The sequence below is a fragment of the Petromyzon marinus genome, chromosome 5 (assembly GCF_048934315.1).
Source record: "Petromyzon marinus isolate PM22_M1 ecotype Great Lakes invasive population chromosome 5, UKy_Petmar_22M1.pri1.0, whole genome shotgun sequence".
Lineage (NCBI taxonomy): Eukaryota > Metazoa > Chordata > Hyperoartia > Petromyzontiformes > Petromyzontidae > Petromyzon > Petromyzon marinus.
The window spans coordinates 13,405,370-13,422,387 of record NC_133671.1 but is presented as its reverse complement, the minus strand read 5'-3'; the positions used below and the strand labels follow the sequence as shown (position 1 = coordinate 13,422,387).

The window sequence follows — 17,018 nt, the reverse complement described above, 5'->3', positions numbered from 1 at the left end:
CGTGCGAAAATCAAAACGGGCCACAACGCACACAGAAATTACATAAATGGCATTTCTTGACATGATAGGTATACACCAGCTATAGCCACACAAACACACACACGCCACACTCACATATACGTACGCACATGATGGCGAACGTGCATGCACACAGGCTCGTACACACGTGGAGTACGTGCGAACACATTGGGGACGCGCACACCCATCGTGCAAACGACGGACGCGTCCCATACGTACAGCGCACACACACACAATGTACATACAACACAGCACACACACACAATGTACATACAACACAGCACACACACACAATGTACATACAACACAGCATACACACACAATGTACATACAACACAGCACACACAATGTACATACAACACAGCACACACACAATGTACATACAACACAGCATACACACAAACACAAAGTACATACAACACAGCATACACACAAACACAAAGTACATACAACACAGCATACACACAAACACAAAGTACATACAACACAGCATACACACACAAACACAATGTACATGCAACACAGCATACACACACAAACACAATGTACATACAACACAGCACACACACAATGTACATACAACACAGCACACACACACAATGTACATACAACACAGCACACACACACAATGTACATACAACACAGCACACACAAACACAATGTATATACAACACAGCATACACACACAATGTACATACAACACAGCATACACACACAATGTACATACAACACAGCATACACACACAATGTACATACAACACAGCATACACACAAACACAATGTACATACAACATAGCATACACACACAATGTACATACAACGCAGCACACACACACAATGTACATACAACGCAGCACACACAAACACAATGTACATACAACACAGCATACACACACAATGTACATACAACACAGCATACACACACAATATACATACAACACAGCATACACACACACAATGTACATACAACACAGCATACACACAAACACAATGCACATACAACACAGCCTACACAAACACAATGTAAATACAACACGGCATACGCACACACACAATGTACATACAACACAGCATACGCACACACACAATGTACATACAACACAGCATACACAAACACAATGTACATACAACACAGCATACACACACAATGTACATACAACACAGCACACACACACAATGTACATACAACACAGCATACGCACACACACAATGTACATACAACATAGCATACGCACACACACAATGTACATACAACACAGCATACGCACACACACAATGTACATACAACACAGCATACGCACACACACAATGTACATACAACACAGCATACACACACACAAACACAATGTACATACAACACAGCATATACACACAATGTACATACAACACAGCATACGCATACACACACAAAGTACATACAACACAGCATATACACACACAATGTAATTACAACACAGCATACACACACACAATGTACATACAACACAGCATATACGCACAAACACAATGTACATACAACACAGCATATACGCACAAACACAATGTACATACAACACAGCATATACGCACAAACACAATGTACATACAACACAGCATACACGCACAAACACAATGTACATACAACACAGCATACACACAATGTACATACAACACAGCATACACACACAATGTACATACAACACAGCATACACACACAATGTACATACAACACAGCATACACACACAATGTACATACAACACAGCATACACACACAAACACAATGTACATACAACACAGCATACACACACAAACACAATGTAATTACAACACAGCATACACACACACAATGTACATACAACACAGCATATACGCACAAACACAATGTACATACAACACAGCATATACGCACAAACACAATGTACATACAACACAGGATACACACAAACACAATGTACATACAACACAGCATATACGCACAAACACAATGTGCATACAACACAGCATATACCCACAAACACAATGTACATACAACACAGCATATACGCACAAACACAATATACATACAACACAGCACATACACAATGTACATACAACACAGCGTATACACAATGTACATACAACACAACCACAATGTACATGCAACACAGCATACACACACAATGTACATGCAACACAGCATACACGCACAAACACAATGTACAAACAACACAGCATACACACAAACACAATGTACATACAACACAGCATACACACACACACACCACAATATACACAGGCAACCGTAGGGCTACTTGAGCACACACCACACACGCTCATAATGCACACGACGTATACACCACGTACGGTATACGTAACACACCACATGCACAGGCTACACGATGTACACAGACATACGTAACATACATACAAGCACGCCGATGTAGCGTGTTGTGCTGCCGTATGCACAACGTACACAACACACCACATACACATCACCTATGCACACTCAACAAACACGTGCACACTAAGCAATGTGGGCACACGCCACAAATAACACACGCAAACCACACCATACACAAGACATTACACACACGTACACCTAACACGCACTGCACATGGGCAATACACACAACCACGTGCATTCAAGCACACAGCACGCACGCAATTACAACACCCCACATATACACACACCACACCGTACAAGCACATAACGCCACAAACAACAGCACGCAGCGGAAAAACACTGCACACTGTAATACATCACATGCACACAACACATTGTACAGGGAACAACATTCAATACAACATATAGACAAAGTATATCAGATGCATAGATTAAACTGTACACCGAGACGCACACAGGACGGAGTGGAGACATTCAATACGCGACCCATGTACACAACACACACACACACAGCACGTGGATATTACACAACCACCACGTACAAACAGCACACACACACACACTCTACCCATGCGCCTCATATAGTCAGTCAGCAGACAAACACCACAACACATACGTAGACTGCACAATACGCCGCACATACCAAAAAACGAAGGACACATATACGTAAACACAAGAATACACACAGCACACATGTACCGTTACACATACACATTACATACACAAAGTCCATACACGCGTGTCACACCACGCACAGCACATCAAAAGTGTACACAAAACAACGTAGTATAGTAAAGCAATGTAAAACACAGGACATGGCACAACTACATACTGCAAATGTACCGCATATGCAGCACAATGCAGTCTAATTACACACTAACCCGTACATCACAACGCAGAGCGCACAAATAACACATCACATGCGAACAACACAAATACACAATCATAATTCGCGTGCTCACCACGTTGCACTGAGTGAACGTGTTGTTCGTGATGCCTGCCGTAAGTGTTGATACACAATGTGTATGATACAACACACACACAATATACTAGGTACGGCGCACACACTTCAGGAAGGCACCCCGAACACATAATAAAGCATAATACACATCATACTCGCACAGAACACAAACACATAATATAGTACTGTCCAGGAATAAACCACGTATATGCACAGCACGCCACATATAAACAGATATAGCTAACACATCATCTTCAACACACGATACGCGTAACACACACAGGCATTCTTACACATAAATACGTACGTATATGCTACACATACAGCAAGCCACAAAATAATAACTCGCATGACACACACACACGCGCACCGGGTGTACATACCACATGGGCACCAGCTATTACACACACAGGCCCAGACCAATGCACACGACACACATATACAGCAAACCTCGTAAAAAATCCATCGCACACACGACATACGGGATACACACCACAATGTACCTAAACACACCCCACGCACAACACAAAATAATATAAAAGACACTACACACGACATAAAACACACACCTACAAACACATCATGGACCACACAAACCACAACACATTACACACACACCATAGACCACACAAACCACAACACATTACACACACACCATAGACCACACACCACATACACAATCAAAACACCACGCTACATGAACTTATTTCGCACCGTACGTAGCCAACCGTGCACGGATACCACCACAGAGGGGGGGGGGGGGCTAGACGATGCCACGCCATCTCTCCTCCTACCTCCTCCACCTCGTCAACATCACCTGCATAGCGGAGCTATACCCACCTCAACCACCACCACGGCACAGCCATCGCTTCCTTCCCGCTGCCTGCACTCGTCCGGGTAATCTCCTAACCCTATTGCCTAGTGTTGAGTAACCAGTGCTGAATACTCCAATATATTCCGGCCATCAGCAGCAGCAGCCTTGATCATTGCTGGATGAATGTCCCCTCTCACCTCGCCTCCGCAAGCCACCAACCATCCCTTCTCGCTGTCCCGGAACGCAAACGTCTCTACATTATATAAACAATCATCGTGTGCGTGCTAATATTGTATGTTATCAAGCTGCAGCTTCAGTTAACTTATAAAATGAATAGCAGCTTCACGTGACGATTTTGACAATATAGCTGGCGGGGGGAGGGGAAGGCTATTCGCCATTTGTTTACACATGCAACCTGTTATTCAGCTTTATTTGTGTTCTTTAAGAGACGTGCCGAGCACGCTTTGATTTACGTTGTGGCTGCTGCGCAGGAGGTACAACACTTGTTTGTGTAAACATCACCGCGTTTCCGGCACGCACGCACGCACCCACGGCTCGCGAGTGAAAGTGGTTTCACCGTCACACGCGCGGGGGTGCGTGAACTGCCACGGATATCGGGCCTTAAGCGGGCTAACCTTGGTACGGTTTTTGTCAATGAACATCAGCATTCGGGGAGACAAAGGCGGATGGGCGCCGCGGTTTTATCAACGTCAACCCCCACCACCCCCGGCCATCATCGGCCCTCGCTAAACCAGCAATTGCCCCAACAAGACGGTATTGAATCGGGCTATAGCGAGAATAATCTTCGTATTTTTGCGTGTGTGTGTTGTATAATACAGATTCGGGTGTAAACAGGACTGTGTCCATTCAGTTACATGGACCGGTGTCATCATCACAATCGGCATCACGGTCATTATCATCATCATCAGCAGCAGTGTGAAGCGGTCGCTACTAGGGCCCCTTCCACCAAGTGGGACGACGGGCATCGCGGGTGGCGCTCACGGGACAAGACTTCGCGCGCTGTGTGCCGCGCGTGTTGCGTTGAAACGCGAAGATTCGCCAGCTCCCGTTGGGCCCTTCCTTACCTTGGGTGGGCCAATAATGTAAAAAGGCAGCGGTGGTGCTAAAGGATGCGACGGCGAGGTAGGGGGTAAAGCACGTCGACTGTAAAATGAATGGACAATGCACAACGCGGGCGGCGACATCGCAAACGCTCGTCTCCGTTGATGTTTGTCGTCGACGGAGCATCACCATCGCCAACGTCGTTTGCCATCAGCAAAGAATGCTTGCTGTACATTTAACTGACACCGCGTGCTTGCTTGACACTATAGTTATCCGTAATGCGGTAGTAATTAATATTACTGCAGTAATATTACTATTATTGATTTTTTTCTCTCTCTCTACCATTTTAGTTTTATTACAATATTACAATAATAAAAGAGCGGAGTAGTCGCTGTTTTAACGCGAATCGTCGGACGCTTTGGGAATATCGACTTGTTCCGACCCATTCACACCCGCCCCTCCTCAGCCCCAACAACCTCCCCCCCACCTCCACTCCACAATATAACATTTACTTATACACCATTACATAATACACGTGTTACGCACCACAACTTGAACAACAATTGGAAAGCGACCAAGACGCGGAAATTGGCACGCCGTGTACACCCACGGTGGCACGTTGATTCATATTTACAAAGAACACCCCGCCCCCAAATTCCCGTATAGCCCCCCCAACTACAACCATTGACTGTTGGCACACACAAAAAAAAGTGTTGTTAACGAGCACCTTAATTAATATGTTTCACAGAGACGTAGACAAACAACGGGTCGCGTGCGGGCACGACGAGCGAGTCAGGCGGTCGGGGTCGCTCCTGGGTTGTTCCACTTGGGAGTGAAAGTGTGGTTAATGTGTGGTTGATGCGGTTTAAGGCACTGCCCCCCCCCGCCGCCCGCCTGAACAAAAAGCCACGACTATTGTTGCTGTCAGCGCAGAGTAACGCGGCCGCATCCTGAAGAACCCGTGTGTATGTGTGTGTGTGTGCCACGAGGCCACGGCTAAAATTTAGTGAGCAAGCGGTGGGTGGTAAGGACTTTCCGCCAAGCGTCGAGAGGCGCGCGTGCGCAAATACATGAACGATGCATTTGCTATCGTCGCGACAAGAACGTGATAGCACGTGTGTGATATACGGCGCTACGGAATTAAAAAAAAAACAATGTAAAATGTATTCGTTATAAATCGTTAATTTGTTAAGGCAACAACGTTACAAGTTTTCAAGGCGATCTCAACAGTGTGCACCGTGTTTAGTAAGGCGATGTCAACAGCGTGTATGAGATTGGTAAGGTCATCTAAAAAAATAGCATGGGATTAGTAAGGCCATCTCAACTATATAGTGCATGCGTACAGTGAGGTCATTCAAATAATGCCGTGGGCGTGTGTAGTAAGGTTATCAACAATGCTGTACATGTTATGTATAGTAAGGCCATGTCAACATTTACGTACACGTGTTTAGATTATATCATCAGCGTCCTAAGACTACGTCAATCACTTAAATTCAGTGAGTATGTGTATATTAGGACACAAAGCAATCACGCGTATACGTCAACCGACGCGTCATTATCACACAAGATTTAAACACATTTGTCAATAAAACTGCTCCCAAAAAGGGGGGGGGGGGTGAGACCATATTATGCGACGTTTCGAGCAATGGGCCTTCTGCATAGCACACAGAGAGGTCGATTAATGAACACAGCTAGTACCCAGGTGCGTGCTAAAAACACAAATCTATCCTCGTGTGGTAAACGCGTGCGTCAACTACCAAAACGCAAGCCAATCAATGTCCTGAACATTCGGTGAAGGCCGACGATATACGAACGCGTCGCAATTGAGCACTTCCAAGCGATAAACACTTTCACTGCGAACAACAGGCACACGGTGGCAACCCAAGTAGTTGGTAGAAGTAAGCAAGACCGATGCGTGTTCCGTTTGCCGCTCGCTGTTGCCCCAGCCGCCACGCACACCTGTAGTAGTACATAGTAAGCATGCACTGCCATCAGTGCAAGTTAGTAAGCACGTGTGTGTGTGTGGTCTTGGCTAGAGAGTGCCTCTGGCAAGTTGCACATCTGCCCAAAGATGCTTATGTAATGCCCGTGTGGTCCAATACGCTCGCACGCTGCAAGCAAGCCGTTCGTCGTAGCTGGTGGCGGTGTCATGATGCGCTTTGCGCGTCGCGGTGTGTGTTGTTCTCGTGAACAAGGCACGTGCACACACACATGCCTTGTTCACGTGCCAGGGGGTGGGCTGTTGCTGATGGACATGCTGTTCCTTCACTGGAAGTATGACGGGTTTTTTCGGCACGTGTTTGTTTTAGGCTACACACGCTTTTGTGCGCAGGAAAACTAATCTTAACACCTAACGCGTGTAACGGTGAAATAAGCGCGTCCTATGCGCCTTATTTACCAACTGGATGTGCAAACGGCACGGTGCCACGTTAGTTAAATATGCATTTCCCAGCAATATATTTTTTTTAATTTGAAATGCCACTTTTTGTTGTGTAAAAACGCCGACAAAATAATAACCGTGCAAGTGCGCTTTAGTCCTGCCCTTACTGAACGCGCGGCCTTTGCAAAGCTACGCTACTGGGAATACAAACATCTAACGTTTCAGGCTATGACCCTTTTTCAGACCAAATAAGAACATTATTTCGGTACACATTTTTACATTAAACGGCATCTACGAAGGATGTGTTTAAATAAATACGCCATCAAAGCAACAGTTGAAAGCCATAGGCAAGCCTTATTACAAAAAAAAACCACTCAATTCATACACCCTCCTGAATTTTTTTGTCTCTTGCTGCTGCAAACGTTACAACCCTAGAAAAAAAAAAACGTGCACATACGACGATTCGGTGAATTGTTGCAGGAAAAAAAAAACTCTCTCGCGGGGTGGACACCTGAGAGTTAGTCGACCCGCACGTGCTGGAGGGGGGGGGGGTGGTGGACACGGCGTGATCGGCCCAACCACCGCGTCCGCTCGCGGCGCGCCCCGCACAGACAGCGCGCGCACACGAAGCACGCCACAGCACGCGCACGCCACTCGCATCGCATTAAGGCGAAGACCAACTACTGTACTCGACTGGCCTCGCGAAACAGCCCAAACGAGCCACGGGGCACTCGCGTCAATACTAACCCCCCCCCCCCCCCCAAACAACCTAGCTACCTCGACTGTCGCACGCACAGAGCGTGGCACACTGACACACAAAAGGCGCGCACACCAACACAAAGCTGTATTATATCGGCTGGTGCGCGCGCGCGCATGCTGCTGCTGCTGCTGCTACCAACCAGCCAACGTGGCACAACTCACGCACACACACACACCTTACCCTCTCGGGGGGACCATCTTCGATGCCAGGCGTGGAGAGCCTCTTCAAGTCTAAAAAATCCCAGAGTCTTGAGAGCGGCGTCTTGGAGCTTTTTGTGTGTGCGTGCGTCTGGTTTAATGGCGGGCGGGCGGGGGGGGGAGGTCTAATGCTTTGGTTGGGACATCCTAGAAATGCACACCCAATCGCTTCTTCTACGCTGTAACTATACCTCCCCTCATCCTGCCATGCCACCGAACTCACTCTACACCCCCCCCCCCCCCCGAAAACTGTTCTCATCCCAGGCCACCTCCGCCCCCCCCACAATGCCCTCGCGGCCACTCCATCCCCGTAATCCACAACAGAATAAAAATACACGCACAAGAGAAGCGAACGCCTCTTGCAAATACGCATCTACGGCTCGTACGAAATGGACGAATCTTGTTTCTAACATGATCCCGTTTTATAAACGTGTATACCCCCCCACCACCACCACCCCCATCAAATTGGTACTAAAATAAATCTGGCACAAATTTTGGAGAAATTTTACATGGGAGAAAAATCATCCCACGGACGCCCGATCGGTCGGGACGTGTGGGGAGGACGAGGGGGGGGGGGAAGCGCTCGTTGCCGAGAGGCGCGCCGAGTCGTGGAGAACGCGGCGGTGGTGGAGGCGGTGGTGGTGGAGGCGGTGGTGGAGGCGGCGGTAGTGGTGGAGGCGGTGGTGGTGGAGGCGGTGGCTGCTGCTGTCGCCGTGTCTGCCTCGCGCCGAGCGAATCGACAAAAATCTCCCCCCCACCACCTACCCACCCCACCAGCAAAACTCACAATGTCCACGCATCTTCTATCTTCCGTGCAGAGCCATCCCTTCTCTGCAATCCCCGCTAGCATCATCGCCGCCATCCGCTGCAGGTCTTCATCGCTGTCAACCTCCACCCTCCTCACTCGTGTCCGTGTGGCCGAACCGCAACCCCCCTCCACCTCCCTCCCCACCGTCACATCTCCCCTCCCCACCCCCGTGCTCCTTCCACCTGTCCTCGATCTTCTCTCAAACTCTCTCCTCCTCCTCCTCCCTACCACTACCGACCCACGTCCTCCCAAGCCCTCCGCGCACCCCCCAATCTCTTGCATCCTCCACCATCTTCCACAGCGCACGATGGAACCTGGGAGCCTCTCCACCAACCCCATCCGCCCTCGCGACTCGGCGGTGGCCGGGGAAGAGTGGCGCGAGAAGCAGCCGCGATGGGGGCCGCAGAGCGAGGAGCGGCGCGCCAAGGAAGGGGGGCGCGTAGGGAAGGGTAGAGGGGAGGCGACGCTTCAGAGGGAGGGAGATGGGGGGGGAGATGGAGAGGGGGGAAGAGGGAGATGGGGGGAGGAGATGGGGGGGAGGAGATGGGGGGGGAGGGAGATGGGGGGGGAGGAGATGGGGGGAGAGGGAGATGGGGGGAGGAGATGGGGGGGAAGAGGGAGATGGGGGGAGGGGGGAAGAGGGAGATGGGGGGAGATGGGGGGAGGAGGAGATGGGGGGGAGGAGGAGATGGGGGGGGGGGAAGAGGGAGATGGGGGGGAAGGGAGATGGGGGAGAGGGAGATGGGGGGGAAGAGGGAGATGGGGGGAGGAGATGGGGGGGGAGAGGGAGATGGGGGGAGGAGGAGATGGGGGGGGGGAGAGGGAGATGGGGGGGGAAGAGGGAGATGGGGAGGGGGGGAAGAGGAGATGGGGGAAGAGGGAGATGGGGGGAGGGGGAGATGGGGAGGAGAGGGAGATGGGGGGGAAGAGGGAGATGGGGGGGGGGAAGAGGGAGATGGGGGGAGATGGGGGGGAGAGGGAGATGGGGGGGAAGAGGTTGAAGGGGGGGGGAGAGATGGGGGGGGGATGGGGGGGAGATGGGGGGGAGATGGGGGGGGGGAGATGGGGGGGGGAGATGGGGGGGGGGAGATGGGGGGGGGGAGATGGGGGGGGGAGACGCGAGTGTAAGACGCTGATGGAGACTAAGGAAGATGTTCGGAAGAGGAGAGCGTGCGGCTGAGAGAGGGGAGGAGAGACGATGAAAGTGAGGACAGGCAGCGAGATGGAGAAAGAAAGAGCACGTTGCGTGGAAGGGCCAATGAAGACGGCAGGCACGGGGCGAGAGAGAGAGCGATGGTGGTGGGGGAGGGGGAAAAGGAAGCGTGGAGAACGCAGAGGCAAACGGCGGAGCAGCAATCAGGGCGAGATGGGGCGAGAGAGGGGAAAAACACGAGATGGGAGCTGATGAGGTGGTGGTGGTGCGAGAGCAATGGGGACGGAGAGGGGATGCGTGGCGGGAGGGAGGGAGGAGGAGGAGAGCGGAGCGAGGATGGAGAATGCGAGAGAGGGGAGACGAGAGAGGGAGCGGGGGGGAGCGCGCGTGGAGAGGCGGGAGAAGAGGGGAGAGAGAGAGAGGGAGCGCAGAGAGGTTTGCGAAAAGACAACTCTTCCAAAAAAAAAATCCACAACTTGCAAAAAAAAACCCACCACAAACAGCGCGCAAACGCAACAAACGCAAAAAAAAATCACAACTTTTCTTTTGGTCTCGATGGCGGTTTATAAAATAAAATCACAATAGAGGAAGAGGAGCAGGGGGGGTGGGTGATGAAAACAAATATTTAAAAAATATATTTTAAAAATATCCACATTTTTACATCTTCGCTGCTTTGCCCAGAGAGAGCTCCCCTCTCTCTCTCTCTCTCTCTCCCCCGCTGCACAGAGGGGGAGCAGGGGGGGGGGGTAGTGGGGGGCGGTAGTGGGGGGGAGTAGTGGGGGGGAGTAGTGGGGGGGCAGAGAGAGGGGACCCAGCGATGGGGGGGGGTGGGAGACGTCGCGACGGAGAGCAGGAAGGAAGGAAGGAAGACGGGCGAAGGGAGAGCCGCGGTGCTAGCCGAGGGAATAGGAGAAGACACCGAGAGGAGGAGGAGGAGGAGAGGGGGGTGGTGGGCGATGAAGGAAGGAAGGAGGATGAGCGAGAGGGGAGTGAGTGAGGAGGAGGAGGCCGCCGCCGCCGCCGCCACCACCACAGCCACCGCCGCGCCCTCCATCTTGCATTGCTCGCATTCCGCGCGCACGGGGGGGGGGTGGTGGGTGGTGGGGGGGGGGAGGGGGCGGCCCCCGCGCGCGCCATGCAACGCGCGCTCCCATTGGCGCGCAGCGGGCGCTTTGAAATGCAAGCCGCGCGCCCATTGGCTGAGCCGCGCGCACGTGACCGCAAATTAATGAAGAAGAATAGATGCAGGGTCGAGAAGGGGGAGGGGGATGCAAAAAAATGGAGAGGAGGGCTTCTTGGTTTTTGGATGAGAGAGGGGAGGTCGGTGGTGGACAGAGAGTTTGTTGGTGGATGACGAGGGAGGAGGAGGTGATGATGGTGGTGGTGGTAGTGGTGTGTTGGGCAAAGACGAGATGAAGGGTATATAGAACGACGACGATGATGATGATGATGGGGAGGTTGTGGCACCGTGGGGTGAGGAAATCTGAAGGTTGTGGCAAAATAGTGTGCAAGTGTCGGCGAGATGGCCGAATCTCCACTAGTGTTCCCACCGTCGCTTTTCGCTGGGTATTTACACATTTGTGTGAGGGACGGTGGGGGGGTTGGGGGTTAATTAAGTACAACTTTTCATTTTAAAGCTTTCGTGACTGCAGGGATTAATATTCTTTGGGTCTTTCGGTAAAATAATAATAAAAATGTTATTGTTTCCCTTCTACGCGACTTTACCGAAAGAACCGAGAGTATAAGTGCAACTTATTTAGCATGGGCATTTGGGCTGAGGACATCGTCGAGTGGACAGGTTTCGAGAAGAGCCAGATATTAACAGCCAGCACTGAATGTAAAAGCTTAAGAGGATGACAAATATTGTTGTTTTAACTTGCTGACCCGCCCATACTGGACATGCGTGAAAAAGAGCTTCATAGCTCATCAGATTCCTGCAGTCTTAAGTAAAGATGCTGATTTTGAAGATCACTTGGCCCTTTGACCCACGGTGGTTATGAAACTCATGGTGATGCCGACTATTTTAGGTTTCTCGACATTTGTCAGTTCGTAATATGATCCAGAGCTATTTCAGACAAAAGGCACAGATTTAGACCGTCATTCATTTGCACAAACGAATGCTATTAAATAGCAGGATCGTAAGGAGGTCACGGCAGTTTGGGGCAGCCTTCATCCAGCAGTGGTGCATGGCTGCTGATAATAAAAGGCATTTAGGACTCGTTTAATAATTAGGAAGGAAAACCAATCTCACACGTGGTAAATGACATCCAATCACATGTCTCTTAAGGGAATATTTGTAAAAGCATCCATGACTTGTATGACGAGGAAGGGAAAAACACACACGTGATCAATTCTGTAAAATCTCGAATGCACTTTTCAATAAGAAGCATCCAGTTGTGAATATGTGGACATTTGAGAACTCGAAATTCATTGGGGAGAATAACCTTGAATACAAATTAAATACCGTACATCTCTTTACATTTATATAAATGTAGTTTATTTTACATATTTTAAGTGGATCTTCAGTGATAGTTACTGGGTTTTTTTTCCTTCAAATTGCTAGGTGAGTTGCATAGTCTATTCTTTGCCTTGTATTTCCCCTTAATTTATTTTCAGATTTGCCTGTGATCTCAATAGGACCTCAACCGATTTAACTTGGACAATATATTTTATTGAATCCCCCCACATCCTTTGTTTAGCTTTTTTAACTACTCTTTGAGGTGCTAAATCCATTGACAATCTGAAATAATACGTTGTATCCACACGTGACCAATGGAAATGGGTGCTTTTACAAAAGTAAAAAAAAACGGGACAACTACCTTGTTCACTTTTGGTAACGATGTTAAAACCACTTAACCTCTCACTACTTTAAATGTAATGGTATACGTTTACTTTCAGCCATGTGTCAATCCACTGCTGGATTAATTTAATCCAGCTTTAAATCCATTTGTCTAATAACGTTTGCCGTCTACCTCCCAACCATTAAATGTCCTTCAACCTCCCCTTTACGACCAGCTATATAGCTATATAGAGCGTTGGCCTTTATTTTTTAATGTAAGAGCCCATGGAGCAGTTTCTCTTCCATGCCTGCCTTCAAAGACATGTAGAAGATACTCATTAACCTCTCACCCAAACACTAACGGTGGCTGACAAAAACCACGGATGCTTCACACAAAACAATGCAACCCGGTGGAAACTTCGGATTTAAAGATAGCCCAAGCTCATCCCTGCTGGGATTCCTCAACCACCGTTAAAGTTGATAGTTTTTGGATTCTAACCATGGCAAAAAGTGTGTGTGGATAAGTAACTGATAAGTATATATGTACAGAGAGAGCTGTTTTTTTTTTATTTATAACCAGGTAAGAAAGAGTCCATTGAGACCAGAAGTGTTCTTTTCATGTCTGCCTTCAAAGACACTTCTCATCTAAACACTAACTTTACAAAAACAGTTAAGACAGGCACGGCTGTGGCAACCAAGCCCACTACTGCATACCAAAACAAATGTTAACCCTGGTTTAAACAACATAGGATGCAAATATAAACCGAGGTGATCCCTCCAGGGATCCACTACTTAGCACTGTTGGGAGGTTGGAGATGTGGCACTGTGGACCCTAACCGTGGTCACATTGTTCGTCTCTTTGTGGATTAAGAAGTGAAAAGAGGATAAGAAAACTATTCAAACGCTGCGTGGAAAACTTCTGCGCATATATGGTTACATCACTTCCTGTCAGGTGTACACATTAAACTGGTTTATGTGGCAGTAGTAGACCAGCAAAACACAATGGGTAGGGCGTTTGAAAAGTGTGTCGTGAGACTTGATATCACACTTGCTAAATTAGTTATTTGCTATTAGTTGAAATATTATATCGTTTTAATAACAGTAAAATAATTTAACTTGGCCGAGCGAGCGCTCCTCCCTCGGTCAGTTTTGCTAAACCCTGTCACGTGGCCACATTTTTTTGTATTCAAATGCCTGCTCTGCAAAATGTATACGAGATTAGACAATGGTATTTATGTATAGACAATGATATTCATTGATATTCATTGTCTATACACAAATACACGCGAAATGACACAAGGTTAGGGTCTAAAAGCAAATGTCTTTGCACGGATAGCCCCCCCCCCACCACCACCAAGCTAAATTCAGTTATTTTAAACTGGTTTACAATTGGTTTAACACGCAGGCTTTCGCGACCAATATCATCCATGAGAGGTTTTTTTTTGTGGTTATACCGCGTGAATAGTGAATATAGATCGTGGAAATATATAAACGTCGTACTCAGATTGTAAATGTTGTGACTTGGCTCTCCAACACATCGGTGTGCTGTACTAGTGACGAATTGGCCACGTTCTGTTTCCGTGACAACCCTTACTAGTTGGCTGTGTCGGGTGGTGGCGGATTTTAACGACACATTTATATATTTACGCGATCTAACCCAAAAACCTCTATTATGGGTTACAGTTATGTTGTGCGGATCAACAACCACGTTTTTGCAGGCACTGTTATCCCCTGTTATGCAATTTTAAACAATACATTTGATTTAAATCATGTTAACACGTGTGAAGACGTGTTGGATGTGCCCTGCCTTACCTTATCAAACTATTTATTTATACTTATGCCATCGTCATTAGCACAATGGTCATTTAATTTCCTTCAATAGCAAGATGTTGACTTGCCCCCGTCTAGAATAAATATTTCAGTAATTTCACAGCTTTGCCAGCAGGCTTGTCTTGTGACGTAATTGTTTCTGTTACGTACGGTACATGTGTTCATCACTCCTAATGATTCACCTTTTAGATTCTGCATGGATCGCTCTTGTAAATGAGCAATTGCACTCCACATTGAATTGGTTTCCCACCCGGCTTAAATTACATTACTGAATAGTAAAATACCATTCTTGTACAATAGATGAAGAGCACCACCTTAAAGGGAAGACATAATAGGGTGACGTTTCAGGCCATGTCCCTTCTTCATAGCACGTGCAGAAGGATCATTGCTTGCACTATGAACGAGGGCCATTGCACAAAACGTCACTTATTATATATTCATTTTTAAGGCCACAGTGTTATTGCGTCTTGACAAATACGTTCATTATTTCGCTATTTTTGATTGTGCAACACTGACAATACACCCAGTATCACTAAATAATTTGTTATATTTGAATACGTGTGTGCAGATACATTTACCGTTCATATTCCCCAAAATTGTATGACATTGAAATTTAAATCATTTTACATACAATTCAGTATTTCCCAGGCCTACAAATTCACAACTCGTATCCCGACTCACAGGACCAGCTGGTGTGACAATCGCTATACACCCTGCACAGGTGTAGTCGAGTGGCTGGGCCGATCTCTGACCCCGAGGTGAAAATCTAGCAATCATAATCTCTACTCACCGTGCATGTGTCCGTGTTAACTTCATCATAGGTACGAAAACATATATATTTTTTTAAAGGCATCAACACGTTAAATATACTACAACTCACGCAATAACATTTACCAGCATCCGATACGCGTGTTTATTTAAAACACCAACAGACACGTTATAGCAGGCAAAAACACAATGCAAATCACGCGCATGCGGTAACACGGGGTGACGTAACGATGTTATTCTTCTTATTTTTCTTGACGGCATCAACCTGTACAAGACGACGGCGTTGGTAATTCCCGTCTCGCCATCACACCGCGTGCAATGTGCGCGTGTGTGTGCGTGAACCCGCACGCCGTTAGCGAGTGCTACTCGCTGTGTGATAGACAAGACCTAGATTGACGTCCAGTGGACGTGTTGGCATTCGCACAAACACACACACACTCTCTCTCTCTCTCAAGAAGGCAAATTCGACCCTCTGCGTTTGGTCAGCTGTGGAGATGAAGAGAGCGGAGAAAATGGCAGGCGGGCGATTACATAGGTGAAGGAATGTCCAGGAGGAGGAGGAGGATCGGGGAGGAGGGGGGTGAAAAACGACAACGCGCCCTGTGCCAAACCCGCGCTTGTTAGGGAAGACAAAGGTGGGCGAGTTCCGCATTCTCATCAAACCGCGGGTAGTTAGTTAGTTGGTGGTGGTGATGATGGTGGCGATGCGCTCGGGACGGAACAACGAGAGCACAGAGAGGGGAAGGGCGTCTTGCTCGCCAGCGGCAGAGACTGCTGCTGCTGCTGCCGCCGCGTGTGGGAATCACGTTCAGCCATGCGCGGCTTCGTGCTCGGTTGGCGCGAGCCAGCGAAGGGGTCGCGATGGAGCACGACGGCTCCTCTCATCTTTCCGCACACCGCCCGCTCAACTTCCTTGCCGTTACCTTCCTTCACGCACTGCAAGCACGCACACACTGCCCCCCCCCGCCGCCTTCCACCTCTCACACAGCCCCTGCTCAACCCACCAGGAGTCAGCCCGTTTTAGCAGCAGCAGTAGCAGCAGCAGCAGCCGCTTCTATGGACTTTACATAACGCGCGGGTAAACGTTCAACCATTAATGGTGACCCCTTCACCATCCCTCCCTAC

General features: G+C 48.4%; 1 long non-coding RNA gene across 2 annotated transcripts in view; it reads right to left on the bottom strand.

Moving 5' to 3' along the window:
• The window catches only part of LOC116939291 (uncharacterized), a 48,115-nt gene extending 38,779 nt beyond the window's left edge, over nucleotides 1–9,336 (bottom strand). For both annotated transcript variants that reach the window (XR_012936521.1, XR_012936522.1), the window contains exon 1: nucleotides 8,539–9,336. This is a non-coding gene — a long non-coding RNA (uncharacterized LOC116939291). The remainder of the gene's footprint in view (nucleotides 1–8,538) is intronic.
• Nucleotides 9,337–17,018: the final 7,682 nt, after the last annotated feature.